Genomic DNA, 17,791 nt, shown 5'->3' on the forward strand with positions numbered 1-17,791 from the left:
ACCGAGACTTGCGCTGTATTGAGGAGACCGCACAGGTGTCGCTCGTGGTGTAATAGAGCAACGCAACCTGCGGTCTTGGGTAGCATCTGCGTTAATGTTCAAACACGCGTTTCTCGCGGTGTTTCGAAATTTTTGTGCAGCCCCTCTATGAACACTTCATAAGCAATGTCATAATACCAAATTTAAACACACGCAAAATCCCCAAGATTGGCGATCCTTTACAGAAGCTCGAAACTTAGCGCGGAGTTCAATGCGAGTCGCCTATAACAGTTTCCACAACGAAACTTTGTCTCGAGACCTGGCTGAAAATCCAAAGAGATTCTGGTCGTATGTGAAGTATGTTAGCGGCAAGAAGTAATCAATGCCTTCTCTGCGCGATAGCAATGGAGATACTATCGAAGACAGTGCTGCCAAAGCGGATTTAATAAACACAGCCTTCCGAAATGCCTTCTCAAAGAAGACGAAGTAAATATTCCAGAATTCGAATCGAGAACAGCTGCAAACATGAGTAACGTAGAAGTAAATATCCTATGAGTAGTGAAGCAACTCAAATCACTTAACAAAAGCAAGTCTTCTGGTCCAGACTGTATACCAATTAGGTTCCTTTCGGAGTATGCTGATGCATTAGCTCCATACTTAACCATCATATACAACCGTTCGCTCGACGAATGATCCGTGCCCAAAGACTGGAACGTTGCACAGGTCACATCAATATTCATGAAAGTTACCAGGAGTAATCCACTAAATTACGAGCCCATATCGTTAACGTCGATAAGCAGCAGGATTTTAGAACATATATCGTGTTCGAACATTATGAATTAGCTCGAAAAAAAAACAAAAACAGTCTATTGACACACAGTCAACATGGGTTTAGAAAACATCGTTCGTGTGAAACACAACTAACTCTTTATTCACATGAAATGCTGAGTGCTATTGACAAGGGATTTCAAAAAACTGTTTAAATTGGCTCTGAGCACTATGTAACTTAACATGTATGGTCATCAGTCCCCTAGAACTTAGAACTACTTAAACTTAACTAACCTAAGGACATCACACAACACCCAGTCATCACGAGGCAGAGAAAATTCCTGACCCCGCCGGAAATCGAACCGGGGAACCCGGGCGTGGAAAGTGAGAACGCTACCGCACGACCACGAGCTGCCGACAAGGGATTTCAGATCGATTCCGTATTCTTGGATTTCCAGAAGGCTTTTGACGCTGTACCACACAAGCGGCTCGTAGTAAAATTGCGTGCTTATGGAATATCATCTCAGTTATGTGACTGGATTTGTGATTTCCTGTCAGAGTGGTCACAGTCAATAGTAACTGACGGAAAGTCATCGAGTAAAACAGAAGTGATTTCAGGCGTTCACAAAGGTAGTGTTATAGGTAATTTGCTGTTCCTTATCTATGTAAAAGATTTGGGAGACAATCTGAGCAGCCGACTTCGGTTGTTTGCAGATGAGGCTTGCGTTTATCGACTAATAAATTAATCAGGAGATCAAAACACACAAAAAAAACGATTTAGAAAAAATATCTGAATGGTGCGAAAAGTGGCAGTTGGCCCTAAATAATGAAAAGTGTGAGGTCATCCACATGAGTGCTAAAAGGGACTCGTTAAACTTCGGTTACGCGATAAATCAGCCTAATCTAAAAGCCGTAAATTCAACTAAATACCTAGGTATTGCAAGTACGAACAACTTAAATTGGAAAGAACACATAAAAAACATTGTGGGGAAGGCTAACCAAACGCTGCGTTTTATTGGCAGGACACTTAGAAGATGTAACAGACCTACTAAGGAGACTGCCTACACTACGCTTGTCCGTCCTCTTTTAGAATACTGCTGCGCGGTGTGGGATCCTTACCAGGTAGGACTGACGGAATACATCGAAAACGTTCAAAGAAAGGCAGCACGTTTTGTATTATCGCAAAATATGGGGGAGAGTGTCACAGAAATGATACAGGATCATGGAAATCATTAAAAGAAAGGCGTCTTTCGTTGCGACAGAATCTTCTCACGAAATTCCAATCACCAACTTTCTCCTCCGAATGCGAAAATATTTTGTTGACACCGACCTACATAGGGAGAACCGATCACCACGATAAAATAAGGGAAATCAGAGCTCGTACGGAAAGATATAGGTGTTCATTCTTTCCGCGCGCCATACGAGATTGGAATGATAGAAAATTGTGAAAGTGGTTCGATGAACCCCCTGCCAGGCACTTAAATGTGATTTGCAGAGTATCAATGTAGATGTAGATGTAGAAATATCTAGTGTGTACGCACCAGTGTGTGGCTGACAGTGTGACTACAAACTCCATACGGCAGCGTAGCGCTTTCTACGCTATTGGCCTGCACAGTACATTTCACGCACCAGCCCCTTATTTCTATTCATTTACCGGGCAGCTCGACCGGACGAGTTCCAATTACGGCAAATGAGTTGGCGGTTTCTGCGAAGAGCGCGTGTTGAGGTCAACTGCCGCAGGGTCGCAATTATTGGATATCAAACAGAACTGTCACAAAACATGGCGATCGTAATTAAATGTTATGATGGAGGGTGCGCTTTGCGAATTAGCGAGGTAGTTGCAGCGACCGGAGCGTCGGGTGTGTTCATCTGTTTCAGAAAATAATTTAACAAAATTGCGATAACCGTTGTTGGTATGTGGCTGTTGCGTACGGGCTGCCTAATGATTTTCAGCGTTGTTAAGAGACTGTTTGACACAGACAGTAGCTTATATTGAAATAGGCGATACACAAATTTGTTACAAAGACCCTTTAGCTTCAAACATCATGCTGAACATATTGGGTGCATTTTGTCGTATCTTGCTGAATGGTGTATTTGCACGGTATAAACTGTTATTATTTTTTTGACTTATATAGAAGTATAAAATGTGTCATATATGTTTAGTTATTAAATTAAAAACTACAATTAATACTTAGTTATCAAAGTAGACAGTACTTTATAATGTTAACGAAAGCAAATCATACTAAAACAGAACTCCGTTCTCTCTTCGTACCATTACTAGTTTTTACTTATGCTCGAAATGTGCAAAATCATCAAATTCAAAAAGACGTAACGTGATAGTGTCTTTGTTAAACCTCTGATGTCTCGTTACATATGACAAAACGGAGATCAAAACTCACATGACATAGAACTCTAGACGGGAAAACGCACAACGCCAAATTCATCAAGAACTAACAATAAATATAGGAGGCACAGTAGAGCGAAATGGATAAGATGGTGAATGACGTTGCAAACGGCGGGAGTAGCGCCATGTCGCCACGGAAGCGTCCTAAGAATATACGGCCCGGACAACCAGCGGTGAGCCGGCCAGTGTGGCGGAGCGGTTCTTGGCGCTCCAGTCTGGAACCGCGCGACTGCTACGGTCGCAGATTCGAATCCTGCCTCGGGCATGGATGTGTGTGATGTCCTTAGGTTAGTTAGGTTTAAGTAGTTCTAAGTTCTAGGGGACTGATGACCTAAGAAGTTAAGTCCCATAGTGCTCAGAGCCATTTGAAGCCAACCAGCGGTGATGGACGCCATTTATTTTCATAGCACGGCGTCTTTGGTTGTCATCCTCAGCACCCATACAGCACAGCGGTACAGGCACGATATTCTACGCCCTGTTTTGTTGCCCTTCATGGCAAGCCAATCTGGGTTTACATTTCAGCATGTTAATTCCCGGGCGGTTACAGTGAGAACTTCCGCTACTTGTCTTCCTGCTTTCCAAATTCTACCCTGGCCAGCAAGATCGCCAGTTCTGTGCCCAAACGTTTGGAGCGTTATGGGCAAGGCCCTCCAGCAGTCTATGGATTCTGACGACATAATGCTCCAATTGACAGAATGTAGCACGATATATCTCAGGAAAACATCCAACAACTCTATCAATAATTGCCAAGCCGAATAACTGCGTGCGTAATAGCCAGAGGTGGACCAACGGTTGTTGAGTTGCTCAGTTTGTGAAGCCCTTTCTCTTAAATATCCTCACGATAAAATATCTGGGAGTATGCGTGCGGAACGATTTGAAGTGGAATTATCATATAAAATTAATTGTTGGCAAGGCGAGTACCAGGTTGAGATTCATTAGGAGAGTCCTTAGAAAATGTAGTCCATCAACAAAGGAGGTGGCTTACAAAAGACTCGTTCGACCTATACTTGAGTATTGCTCATCAGTGTGGGATCCGTACCAGATCGGGTTGACGGAGGAGATAGAGAAGATCCAAAGAAGAGCGGCGCGTTTCGTCACAGGGTTATTTGGTAACCGTGATAGCGTTACGGAGATGTTTAACAAACTCAAGTGGCAGACTCTGCAAGAGAGGCGCTCTGCATCGCGGTGTAGCTTGCCCGCCAGGTTTCGAGAGGGTGCGTTTCTGGATGAGGTATCGAATATATTGCTTCCCCCTACTTATACCTCCCGAGGAGATGACGAATGTAAAATTAGAGAGATTAGAGCGCGCACAGAGGCTTTCAGACAGTCGTTCTTTCCGCGAACCATACGCGACTGGAACAGGAAAGGGAGGTAATGACAGTGGCACGTAAAGTGCCCTCCGCCACACACCGTTGGGTGGCTTGCGGAGTATAAATGTAGATATAGATGTAAAACATTCTTTGGGCAGCTGTTATGTGGATTTTTTATTATGTTGCAGGAAACCAACTGGTTGTAACTGATTAAGTGATTGATTGTGATTTAATGTGTAACTGTTGTTACCAGATTCTAATTGAAATAGTCTGGTGGAGTCGTTTTGAGGAGTACCACAAAACTGTCAGAGAAATCAGATGAGTCGAGGCGAGAGAAAGAAAGATGGCATCGTGTATTTACTGTAGTTTGTGAGGCTCACAATAGAACTGTGAATATTGACTGCACTTGTTGCTGTAGTAACTTTTTTTGATCGGTAAGGACCAATGGCAGATTTGTACCTATTGAACTGGGATGCCCGTACTTGTATCAGCGGATGATTCGTGGTATGTATTGATTGCTTAGTGTTTAGTTAGTAGCCTGAGAGTGGGTATTCAGTTGCAGACCAAGAGCACTCCTACCTCAGCCGTAACATTTACATTTATCCCTCACGATGTCAATGTTAATGTTTGTACAGCAGTATTTAGATTTGCTTCTATTGAGTCTCAGTCCGTGTAGGAAGAATAACTTGCATGTTAATATCATCCTAACTCAGTTACTGAAGTTGTAAAGAAAATAATCTTCAATTAAGTGCGTGAATGTTAACGTGCATATACTGGTATTTAGGTTGGTTCTGTTGAGTCTCATTCTGTGTATGAACAATATGTTGTGGCTATCGTAACTCAATTATTATACCAAGAATTGTAAAGAAAATAAAGAAAATAAATTTCGGTAGGTGTGATCATACAATGTAGGTTTCACGGTCGGTACTAACTTCACTTGAAACTTCCGGGGCCCGCATCTCGTGGTCGTGCGGTAGCGTTCTCGCTTCCCACGCCCGGGTTCCCGGGTTCGATTCCCGGCGGGGTCAGGGATTTTCTCTGCCTCGTGATGGCTGGGTGTTGTGTGCTGTCCTTAGGTTAGTTAGGTTTAAGTAGTTCTAAGTTCTAGGGGACTTATGACCACAGCAGTTGAGTCCCATAGTGCTCAGAGCCAAACTTCCGGGCTGACAGGCCGTGGTCGATGCACAAAACTTTTTCCTAACGTTTCAACTCCGACTGCGGGAGATATCTTCAGAGGGAAAGCGTTGAACTACAACCAGCAGCAGTTCCCCGCTTTATCTCTGAAAATGTCTCCTGCAGTCGGAGATGAAACGTTAGAGGAAAGTTTTATGCATCGACCACGGCCTCTCAGCCTGTTACTTTCAAGATAATTCAGTTAGGTGTGTAGATAAGGTTTGGGGTCAATTTTGTTTGTTTTTTTCAATTAGTACCCGACTCTCACATTTTTGTAAAAGCTCTATGGAGAATGGAACTAGAATAAGTCATTTCCTTGTAATGTGTCAATCTTTTAAGGCTAACACTTGTTTGTTATCCATCTGGTATCAGTTGCTTTATTTCTGTGTTTCTTTGCGTGCCTAAACATTAATCTTTCCATTCTTTTTCGGACTCGCTGTGGATGGAGTGCACCTGAGAACTAGAACCCTAGCAGATATCTACCAGAGGCCACCGGCCTGCGGCCTTGAGGGACTCAGCCTAGCAAGCTGACTGCAAAGCTGTGGCACGGAAAAGACTTTCAAGGTGTGGAGCTCAACTGACCGCCTGCCTCTCGCTAGGAACTTCTTGAGCGAGCAGCTGACGGCCTCACCGACATGCTTCCACTTTGCAACGATGCGGCATCTGACTAAACGAGGACTAGTGGCGCCCCTAGTGGCGAACCCCACCTGTACATTATCACAACAACTAGCGGGAAGCCAATGCCAGAGAGTCTTCTGAACCGCATCCTCACCAGAATGAGATTTTCACCCTGCAGCGGAGTGTGCTCTGATATGAAATTTCCTGGCACATTAAAACTGTGTGCCGGGCCGAGACTCGTACTCGGGACCTTTGCCTTTCGCGGGCAAGTGCTCTACCATCTGAGCTACCCAAGTGGTAGAGCACTTGCCCGTGAAAGGCAAAGGTCCCGAGTTGAAGTCTTGGCCCGGCACACAGTTTTAATCTGCCAGGAAGTTGCAGATCCTCACCATCTGTTGTAGCGAATATATGGAAACTGCACCCAGTGAAATTTGCAGCCAACCGAAAAACATGAAATTTACACCCAGTATAGGTGGGACTACCTGCTCACTACGTCACAGCCCACCTGCGCCCAGAGTCATCGCTCAACCGCTCCCTACGCTCGCAGTAGGGTGCTGTAAGGACCTGTCTGAGTCGCGTCGACGCCTTCATGCAAATGATCAACATAAATAAAACATAGTCTTCTACCGAGAGAAGAGCAAGAACGCGACCAATTGTCTGAATGACATTCTACGATCTTGAGCTTCCCATTGTCAGTTCAGTCCAGCTGTCTTCTTTAAATTCTCTGTCCCTCCTGTCTGGTGGTCATCCCCTTGGTCTTTTTAGGTAAATTGGGCACCGGTATAGTACTTGTTTTCACAACTTGCCATCTCTTCTTCGAATAACATGACCAGCCCATTACCATTTCAAGGTATTCACTATTTCCATTATGTCACTGATCTTTGTTGTCTTTGTCTTGGTGGTAACTTTCGGTGGTACCAAACTGCTGAGGTTATCGTTCCCTAGGCTTAAACACTACTTAATCTAACTTAAACTAACTTACGCTAAGGACAACACACAGAGGGAGGGCTTGAACCTGCGATGGCGAGGAGGCGGTGTGGGGGGAGCCGCTTGAACGGTGGCAAAGCGCCTTAGACCGCACGGATACCTCACACGGCGGTTTGTTATCCGATATCAGTCGCTTTGTTTCTGTGTTTCTTTGCGCGCCTGAACATTAATTTTTCTATTCCTTTTTGGACTTCTTTTAGGTTTTTGACAACGAACTCATTTAATTTCCATATTCCACAGCCATAAGTTGTTACTGGCAGTATATATTGCTCGAAGACTGTTTTCTTCAGCACGGTGGACATCTTGGACTTCAGAACTGAGAGTTTTATCTCGTCTCGTTTCTGTAGAGCTGTATCATGGGAAGCAAGAAGAGGCTGTTGGTTGGTGGCCGGTATCCTCTTTCTATAGCGCAAACTGCATGCATATATTAGCTGGGTTCTTCATTTGAAAGAATGGAAAGCATACTTAACTCAAAGATATTCGTTGCGGTATATACGTTTCTGTGTAGTCCACGTTAGCCTCACTGCCGGTGAAGTACGAAGTCCGTTATGTTCACAATTATGGTTCCAATGTGCTGCCTGTCTCTAAGTTAGTGGCGGACCTAACTGCTACTGCGATTTCTAAAATATCCGCCGTCCGCGGATAGGAAAATCTCAGAATGTGAGTTATAGCGTTTTTATTTAAACTAAAGCCTCTCTTCAAAATGTACAAAACAATATTCTTGAGGTAGGACTGATCCTCCAAGCCTACCAATAACTAAATCAGAGATTCTTCGAAACATAAACTGTGTGTAGTAACCATACAACTTCACCAAACCAAGGCCCGGGCGTCTCGTGAAGAGCGGCGCGGAGTCCCCGTTGTCGTCACCTGAGTCCGAAGACGAGTAGAGGCCCTGCGAGGATGGCTCCGGAACGCTGGCGGCGGTGGACGATGACGCGGCGGCTACGATGACACCAGTGGGCTCGCTCGGCGTGAACTGCCTCTCCAGGTTATTTTTTCCTTTATTGTAATTTTGATACCCGTACAACAACAAGTAGGCTGGCAGCAGCACCTTACGCCGCACTTAACGCCGCAGTTAACAATGATAAAACAGAGAGAAGACACATAAGAGTGTGAACAATTGGCGGGTAAAAAACCGAGCGAGGTGGCGCAGTGGTTAGCACACTGGACTCGCATTCGGGAGGACGACGGTTCAATCCCGTCTCCAGCCATCCTGATTTAGGTTTTCCGTGATTTCCCTAAATCGTTTCAGGCAAATGCCGGGATGGTTCCTTTGAAAGGGCACGGCCGATTTCCTTCCCAATCCTTCCCTAACCCGAGCTTACGCTCCGTTTCTAATGACCTCGTTGTCGACAGGACGTTAAACACTACCCACCACCACCACCAGAACATAAAAAACACGAAGCCGTTCACACTAGACGAAAAACCACTAAAACTGTCGGCACGACGCACAGACACTGATGATTTCGACGGCACATGTGAACGTTGAAGCGTGACGGCGGACACTAAACACAAACACGACGCCACACACACGAGAAACTGATGGCGATGATCTCTGGCGCGAATGTCCACGTAGCGTGTACGAGTCCGGGGATCTGCCAAGAGGTGAAGGGGGAGGGGGAGGTGGAGAGGGGAGAGGAAAGATGCCAATGGCAGAGGAGATGGGAGGAGGAATGGATGCATGGGGGTAGGGGAAGCCCAGGGGAGGAGTGGGGAGAATGGGAGGAGGGAGGGAAGGGGGAGAGAAGGGAGAGAGGGTGCCCAAAGGTAAAAACATAGGAAGAGGGAGGGAGGATCAAAGTTGGTAGGAGGGGTAGATGGAGGGGAGGAGGGCATCATCAGGGAGGGGGAGCTGGCGGAAGCCACCCTGGGAGAGGGTGTGGAGAGTGGACAGATGGAGAGCAGGTGGGACGTGGAAGTACAGGCGCGGCAGCGGACGGGGGCGGGAGAGGATGGGAGAGACCAGCGGGTGAGGAGGATCGAGTTTGCGGGAGGTGTAGAGTATCCGTATCCGTTCGAGGAAAAGGAGGAGGTGGGGGAATGGAAGAAGGTCGTACAGGATCCGCGTGGGGGACGGGAGACGGATGCGATAGGCGAGGCGAAGAGCATGGCGTTCTAGGATCTGAAGGGATTTGTAAAAGGTTGAGGGAGCGGAGATCCAGGCAGGGTGGGCGTAGCAATGGATAGGTCGAATGAGGGATTTATAGGTATGGAGGATGGTGGAGGGTTCCAGACCCCAAATACGGCCGGAAAGGAGTTTGAGGAGACATAGTCAGGAGCGTGCCTTGGCTTGGATCGTCCGGAGGTGGGGGGTCCAGGAGAGGCGACGGTCGAGGGTGACACCAAGGTACTTAAGGGTGGGCGTGAGGGCGATAGGACGGCCATAGATGGTGATGTAGAAATCGAGGAGGTGGAAGGAAAGGGTAGTTTTGCCTACTAAGGTCGCCTGGGTTTTGGCAGGATGGACCTCAAGCAACCACTGGTTGTACCAAGCGGTGAACCGGTCAAGATGGCATTGGAGAAGGTGTTGGGAAGGCTGCAGGATGGGGGCAAGGGCAATGAAGGCGGCGTCTTCGGCGTACTGGAGAAGGTGAATGGGGGGGTGAAGGCGGCGGCACGTCCACCGTATACAAGAGGTACAGAAGAGGGGAGAGGACGGAACCCTGGGGCACACCGGCGGAGGGGAAAAAGGTGTAGGAATCCGTGTTGTGGATGGTGACGTAGGAAGGACGTTGGGAAAGAAAGGAGCCGATCAGACGGACCTCTCCAGGCTCCTGCGCCAGCCTAAATACTTCTTGGAGCATGGATATGGCTGGCTGTATTTGCAGTCACGTGCCGAGCGGAAGGAAAGAGGTCAGCGACCTCTTGCGGCGCCGTGGACGCCCCCTGGCGGTCTCTGGGAAGCGTATATATTTCCGGGACGACCGGCCACGCTGACCCCTACTCGGTCCGGGGCCCGCTGTACCAGTCTGCTTCGCGGGAAGCGAGAGTTGCAGGCGCTCAATCTGGACACAGTAATTTCCACTGGACTGTGACCGATGACACTGGAACTTAATCGGTGTGATAGACAGCGTCAGACTCGAATTAACTCGACCTAACTGGCCCTCCGGTCCAAAGCGGTTATCTAAATACTGGCGTTTCAGAGGGCGTCGGCAGCGGGTTTTCTGCGAGTCTGTTTTTGGCCTCTGTCTTTTGCATCCTCTTTGCCGCATGGTGTGCTGGCGCCAGCTTATGCCAGCACAGGGAATACCTTCCACTTTGCAATAACGACAATGACATGCAGAAATGTCCAGGGCTATTGCTCTTCCATAACTCTCGCGCCACAGCAAACACTAGTGTCACTCGTGTCGAAAAAAGCAGAAATCGCTAAAATTTAATAGAGCTTCAGGAGCCATGGAAACCGTATCAGATTCTACGCCAGAATTCCTGCTGAGGTAGCCCCTCTTTCAACCACAATCTATCATTGCTTGAATAACAAACGGTCGCATTGTATTAAAGCACAGGTTACATCCATCTACATGAAGCATATCGGACCTGAACCACGAAACTAGCGCCCAATATCCTTGAAATCCAATTGTCGTAGAACCTTAGAACGTATCCTGAGCTCAAACATAATGATGTATCTCGAAGAAAATGACCTCCTCCACGTGAAACAGCATGTATTCCGTAAAAAACGACCATTTGAAACTGACATGACATCCTGATAGTCACGGATCAAGGCACTCAGTAGTTGCAGTATTTCCCGATTTCCGAAAAGCACTTGCCAGAAGTCGGGTGTATTCAGAAAGACAACCGCCATCTTGCTACAAACCTCCGTGGACAGGCAAATCAATTCAGTTGCCAGTACTATCGTCGTATATCAGAAAGCGGTAGCATATCGCCATGAAACACTAAGAACGATTGTCAGCACAAGTGTACCACTTACAGGAAACGTTAATTTAGATACTGATTTCATCAAGGGGCCTTACTTACGTGCTTTTGTTTAGATGGCGTAGGCAATTTAGTTACAGCAGTAAGATGAATACTTGAACCATAGAGTTTCAACCGCTAATAACATACATTTATTAATCCATGAAATATAATGTTTAGATGTTGGCTCCAAATCACAGATGAAAGAAAAGATTATTCAACAAGACGACGAGGGTCGTCACCGGCGTATTTCTGGTCAATAATAGCTGGAATAATGCTCAGTTACTATCGGAGCTAGCAATTTAATTCGACTGTGTTTCCTTCAAAATATAAAAAAAAGAGAAAAACCCAAGAAAATGAACTGAGTATACAACATCTATTTGAAAATAAGAAGAAGGAAATAACCATGTCAGTATGGTTTCAAAGAAACTATTCTTCTCAACATGAGTGGTGGTTAGTTAAAGTTTTCCCCCGAATTGAACATGAAAGAAAAGCGTCGTCTCGTACTTCCGATACAACTACAGAAGCAGATTCTGCTTGTGGCCGTCCTCAGCTATTTATAGTGTGTTGGGGGAAACACTATGAGAGGGGAACGAGGAGATCACTGGTTATGATTAGTGACAAGAATACACACATTTATTGACGAATACTCATCTTTGTACAACTCGGTACAGGCAGCTGATCCTGTTCAACTGCTGTTCCAGCAGCTAATGCTGGATAGTATACAGTTCTCGCCCACTAGAATATTCGGTGAAGATTGGCTGGTGTGGGCTCGGCAGCAGCAGACGATGCGGCGCGAAGTACACAAGTAGAAGGCGGTGCTTTCGGTAGTCGGGCTGACTTGGAACTGGCCGTTCTGCTGTTGCGCCGGCGCACAACACTTCTCTGGCGGCGCCACCACTGCAACTTGTTGGTGCGGCAATCTCTGGGCGATTCGCCGTCTCTGGAGGTTGCTTGTCGACCTATGGACACCTTTGGCGCTGCCTGGTGGTGTGTGCTGTGCTAACGACGCCACAAAAAGAAAGAAGTAAACAAACAGCTGTGGGAAGCGCATCTTACTGTAAGAGACTACTGGAAGGTAAAGCATATAAAACCATTTGAAGGACATCTAAGTCGCCGTCTGACTTAGATGGATGTCTGCATCTGAAGACTCATCAACACCGCTGTCAGGTGACTTAAACGTTCTTCAAATGGCTTTAAAAAAAAAGACAGAGTCATCCAGATAGCAAAGACGCGTCGTCCATTTGAGGCGTTGAAGCAGGTTTTCCATTATATGTCGAAAGTGGCTGTAGTGTTACACAGTCCAAACGGCCTAACTTTAAGCTTATGGAGGCCATCAGGAGTTACGAAAGCAGTCTTCTCCTGGTCATTATGGTCAACTTCAATTAGCAGTAGCCTGTCCGCATGTCCTTTGAAGCAGTCTGTTATCTATATATATGGGTCAAGTGATTTAAATAAGTTTGCCGCTTATCTAACTGGGGTGAAATTAAATTAGGTGTTCCACAGGGTTCAATCATGGGTCCCCTTCTGTTCTTGATATATGTGAACGACCTCCCTTCCTATGTGAAACAGGAAGCTGAACTGACACTATTTGCTGATTATACAAACATCATTATTAATCTGGTAAAAGAAACTCCAATTGTAAATGATACAAATATGGCCTTTGGAGAAGTCATTATTTGGTTTTCTGCAAATGGGCTTGCTCTAAACTTTGATAAAACACAGTACATCCAATTTTCTGCTGCAAAAAGTACAGTTCCTTCAATAAAAATAACACATAAACAGAAGTCAATAGACAGGGTAGAGCATACTAAGTTTTTGGGTGTACACATAGATGAGAATCTTAATTGGAATATTCATATTTTGGATCTTCTAAAGCGACTAGGTTCAGCAACTTTTGCAATCAGAATATTTGCCAATTTTGAGGATATAGAAATTAGTAAGCTAACATATTATGCATACTTTCACTCTCTGATGTCATACGGAATAATATTTTGTTGTAACTCAACATTTAGACAAAAAGGATTCACTGCTCAAAAAAAAGTGGTTACAATAATGTGTGGGGTACATATCCCACATATTGTAGGCATCTTTTTAAAAGATTGGGAATTCTTACAACAGCTTCACAGTACATTTACTCACGAATGAAATTTATTCTCAACAACATGGATCAGTTTAAAAACAACTGTAACATTTGTGATTATAATACCAGAAAAAAGAAAGACTTACACTATCCTTTACTCAACCTATCTTTGGCACAGAAAGGGGTAAAATATGCTGCTATAAAAATTTTCGACAAATTACCAGATGAAATAAAATGTCTGATAGACAGCAGTAATAGCTTCAAAAATAAATTGAAATCATATCTCCCTGACAACTCCTTCTATACCATAGATGAATTCTTGAATAGGAAAAATCTATAAATATACAATATGCATTTTGTGCCATATAAGGTAATGGGGTAAATAATAGAAATATTAATCTTTAACTCTGTATTTTATATATATATATATATCTTGTTTCATCTGTGCTTTTCTTGTGCACTTTACACTTTCCACATCATAATGGCTACTGTACCATACAACTGATCAATGGAACATGCAATCAACTAACTATATGTGGCAATGGATGAACATCTTTCTTTGTAACATTGTTCAGTTTTTGGTAGTCGATGTATGGATGCTATGTGCCATCCTTCTTCTTCACAAGGACCACAGGAGAGGACCAAGGACTCTCAGCATATTGATGATTCGAGAAATTTTCTCGGAATGTGCTCATTCTACTAGCGATTCCATTTCCCTTGTACGAACTACTGCAGAGAGACGCCAAATTTTTATGGCATGAGATACAAGAAAGATATTTCGTTGTCCTTAGGGAGGCACTAACATCTTCTTCAGTCGTAGCATAATATGGCGAAAGCGTCTTGACAGAACTTCACGTGGACACTAGTAGTTGTGGAATAGGTGCAATTCTAGTGCACCGCTGAAACCTATAGAAGTCTTGAAGAAGGAACAACCAACTAAAGTAGAATTCAAATTAATAAATGGAGCCTTGTGTAAGAGGAGCTATGATACAATGGGACAGAAATGTTTGTTCATCATCCTAAGTCATCTTTGGCCAGCTATCCAGGAGTAGTTCCACAATCATCCAACGACTGGCCACATGGGTTTTGTGAATGCTCTAGACAGTATCATACGCATATATCACTGGCTAGGTCTTCACCGATCTGTTTAACACTATGTAAGCCACTATAAGGCATGCCAATGACTAAGATATGTGCCGCATTTACCTCCAGGGCATCTGGTTCAAAATGTTCAAATGTGTGTGAAATCTCACGGGACTTAACTGCTAAGGTCATCAGTCCCTAAGCTTACACACTACTTAACCTAAATTATCCTAATTACAAACACACACACCCACGCCCGAGGGAGGACTCGAACCTCCGCCAGGACCAGCTGTGGGCATCTGGTATCAATCCTACCTGTAGCAGCGCCATTCCATCGTACTGGAATCATCCTCTTAGAGAGGTTCCAGAAGTCGACAATGGATGTACTATTTCCATTTCAACTGAAAGATATGAAGAATGATTGCGTGAAACACCTCATCACCAAGGCTGAAGAAGCAAGGCAGCTTGCTCGCATGCAGACTATGGATACCCAGAAGAAAGAGTGAGAGGTTTATGACGCAAAGCAGTGAGATACAGTGTAGGAGACTGGGTAAGGATTTGTACACCTGTGAGGGAAGTGGGACTATCTGGATGCTCATAATACAAAATCTGTTATTATTTGAAAAGTTACTAAAGCATTATTTTAGTCTGCATCTTACGTCAGTTGTCCGACATCACACATGAAGTTGAGGACCCTTCGCCTAGAGGATGAAACCCCGAAGACGTCGTGCACGAAGCTCTACTACAGGACAGAAAAGTAGATTGATGATGGGAGAATCAAGAAAACTAAAGGCCTTCAAATTAAAGATGATTTAATGATATGACCAGAAAGTGAGGAGCTGGCATACAGAGAACTACTGAAAAGATCTAGATCAAGGCTGCTGTAATCAACTCCAACGAGAACTGCTGCAACATCGGGATTGCTGTTTATCCATGAAATGGAGCAATGTTGCGAACTGTGGGGCATGCAGTGTGGCCGGCCAGAGTGACCGAGTGGTTCTAGGCGCAACAGTCAGTAACTGTGCGACCGCTACGGTCGCAGGTTCGAATCCTGCCTCGGCATGGATGTGTGTGATGTCCTTAGGTTAGTCAGGTTTAAGTAGTTCTAGGGGACTGATGATCTCAGAAATGAAGCCCTATAGTGCTCAGAGCCATGCAGTGTGATGTAGTGGATAGTGTCGCTGACCGGCGTGCTGCATGTCACTATTTCAAAGTCAAATATCACAAGTTATTTGTTACTTAGTTTATCATTTGCAGAAGGTTCTTGAAATATGTTTGTAATGTTTGCATGTTATGGAATACTCGAGTTTGTATTAATGCCATATTCTGGACTATTCGATGTTTGTGTAAGTAGATGAACTCTCCATATATGAGGTCATTTCTGTTCAGGGTATACGTTGGTGTTCAAAATAAATGTGCTTTCCATTCTAAGAGATGTAATTCACTGGCGATCCAGCTTTCATGTATGGGCTTGATCCCGGTAAGTACATGACAGTATATTTTTAACTAGGGTTCTTACTTGTTTTGAACGAAATATGTAATGCTGTTGGATTGGAGGAAGATGTACACTTATTACTTAATCCTGACATTCGCCTTACAGCTGAGGAAAAATCTCCATGAAGGAAATTCTTAGCTAGGATATTATGTCTTGTATCCCATGGCTATGTATTGATTGTCTATTCCATTAATATTAAAAACATAATCTTTAGTCGGATTACTAAATCAATATCTCTTGTTGTCATCAACTTATATCCTACTACTCTAGCTGATGTAGTCATGCCAGCTGTTTCTATTTCTGTTAGATCATTCCATGTTCTAGTTTGTGTAGTAGTTCCATGAAGGACCTCATTTACTTCGCTGGCCGTTGTGGACGAGCGGTTCTAGGCGCTTCAGTCTGGAACCGCGCTGCTGCTATGGTCGCAGGTTCGAATCCTGCCTCAGGGATGGATGTGTGTGATGTCCTTAGGTTAGTAAGGCTTAAGTAGTTCTAAGTCTAGGGGACTGATGATCACAGATGTTAAGTCCCATAGTGCTTAGAGCCATTTGAACCATTTTTTCATTTACTTCTTCACTGTTATAATGACTACTACAACACATATGATGTAGTTTCGAGAATTATGTGTGGTATGTATATACACACAGTCTGACAAAAATGTTAAACCCCCAGAGGACACGGTCATTTGTTGATATAATTTTGTACATCTGCATACCATCAGCAGGTATATGAATGATTATATTTGCAATTCTCTATGACATATAGAAATATTTTTCTCTTGTTTAGTGTTGTTACCTGGATTGGTAGGATATATAGGGAGCATGATACTGAGTGACCATTGTGAAGGACACTGAGATGACTCATACTCATGTGAGACAGCATTGTTAGCTCCTGACAGACTGAAAGGGGCCTCATTGTGGGACTCCATTTAGCCGACTGGTCGAATCGTGTAATACCTTGATTTGTGAGGGATTCCAATGTGAAAGTAGCCTGATGTTAAACTGTAATGGAATATGAAGCCGAGCATACTCTTCGTCCAAATTCCGGTCGACAATGTCTGGTCACTAGTAGGGAAGATCACCTTATAGTGTGCCGATCATTTGTAACCGCTTCACATTTGTGCCTTCCCTCTGAGGACTTCTCCCCTGCAACATTCTGTGTTATCCAGCACCACTGTTCAAATACTAGCAGCTGCTGGCCTAGGGAATTACCGTTCCATGCATAGGCTGCCCTCAACACCACCACACAAGCAGCTGTGTATAGACTGGTTCTGTGACCAGGAAGCATGGACCACCAATCACCGGCAACACACTGTGTTCAGCGATGAATCATGTTTGACAAGCAGTTGTGTATGGATTAGTTCTGTGACCAGGAAGCATGGACCACTGATCACTGGCATCACACTGTGTTAAGCGATGAATCATGTTTCTTTGACCATCGTCAATGAGTCTAGTGAGATCCCAATGTTTCGGAGAGGCACAGCGGTGTTACTCCTGGAGTCAGAGTGAAGGTAATTATTGGGCAGGATTTCAGGCCATGACTGGTTGAGATGGAAGGAACTGTGGTGGCACAACCGTCTACGTCCCGTGTCTCACGTGATAGTATCTTGATGCCATTTTCCAGCAGGACAATGCTCGTCCTCTCACGGCATCTTTCTCTAAGGTCAGCGTGATCTTGAGGTATTCACATGATCAACAAGATGCACAAATTTGTCTCCAATGGAACTTGTGTGGTATTAGCTCAGACCTCAACTCTGTGTAAGCGCTAATATCCAGACTATTAAGCATCAGTTGCAACAGTAGTGGGCGAGGTTGCCTCAGGACAGTATAAAACGAATTTGTCGCTCTTCCCAACCGAATCAGTGCACACACCCAGCCGCAAAGGGGATGCAATGTCATACTGGTAAGTGGGCTCATACTGCCAGCTTCTTTACAAATTTGGCTTTTTTCTTGTCAGGCAGTGTATTTGAAGTGTGGGTATTT

Source organism: Schistocerca cancellata, chromosome 7 (assembly GCF_023864275.1).
Source record: "Schistocerca cancellata isolate TAMUIC-IGC-003103 chromosome 7, iqSchCanc2.1, whole genome shotgun sequence".
Classification (NCBI taxonomy): domain Eukaryota; kingdom Metazoa; phylum Arthropoda; class Insecta; order Orthoptera; family Acrididae; genus Schistocerca; species Schistocerca cancellata.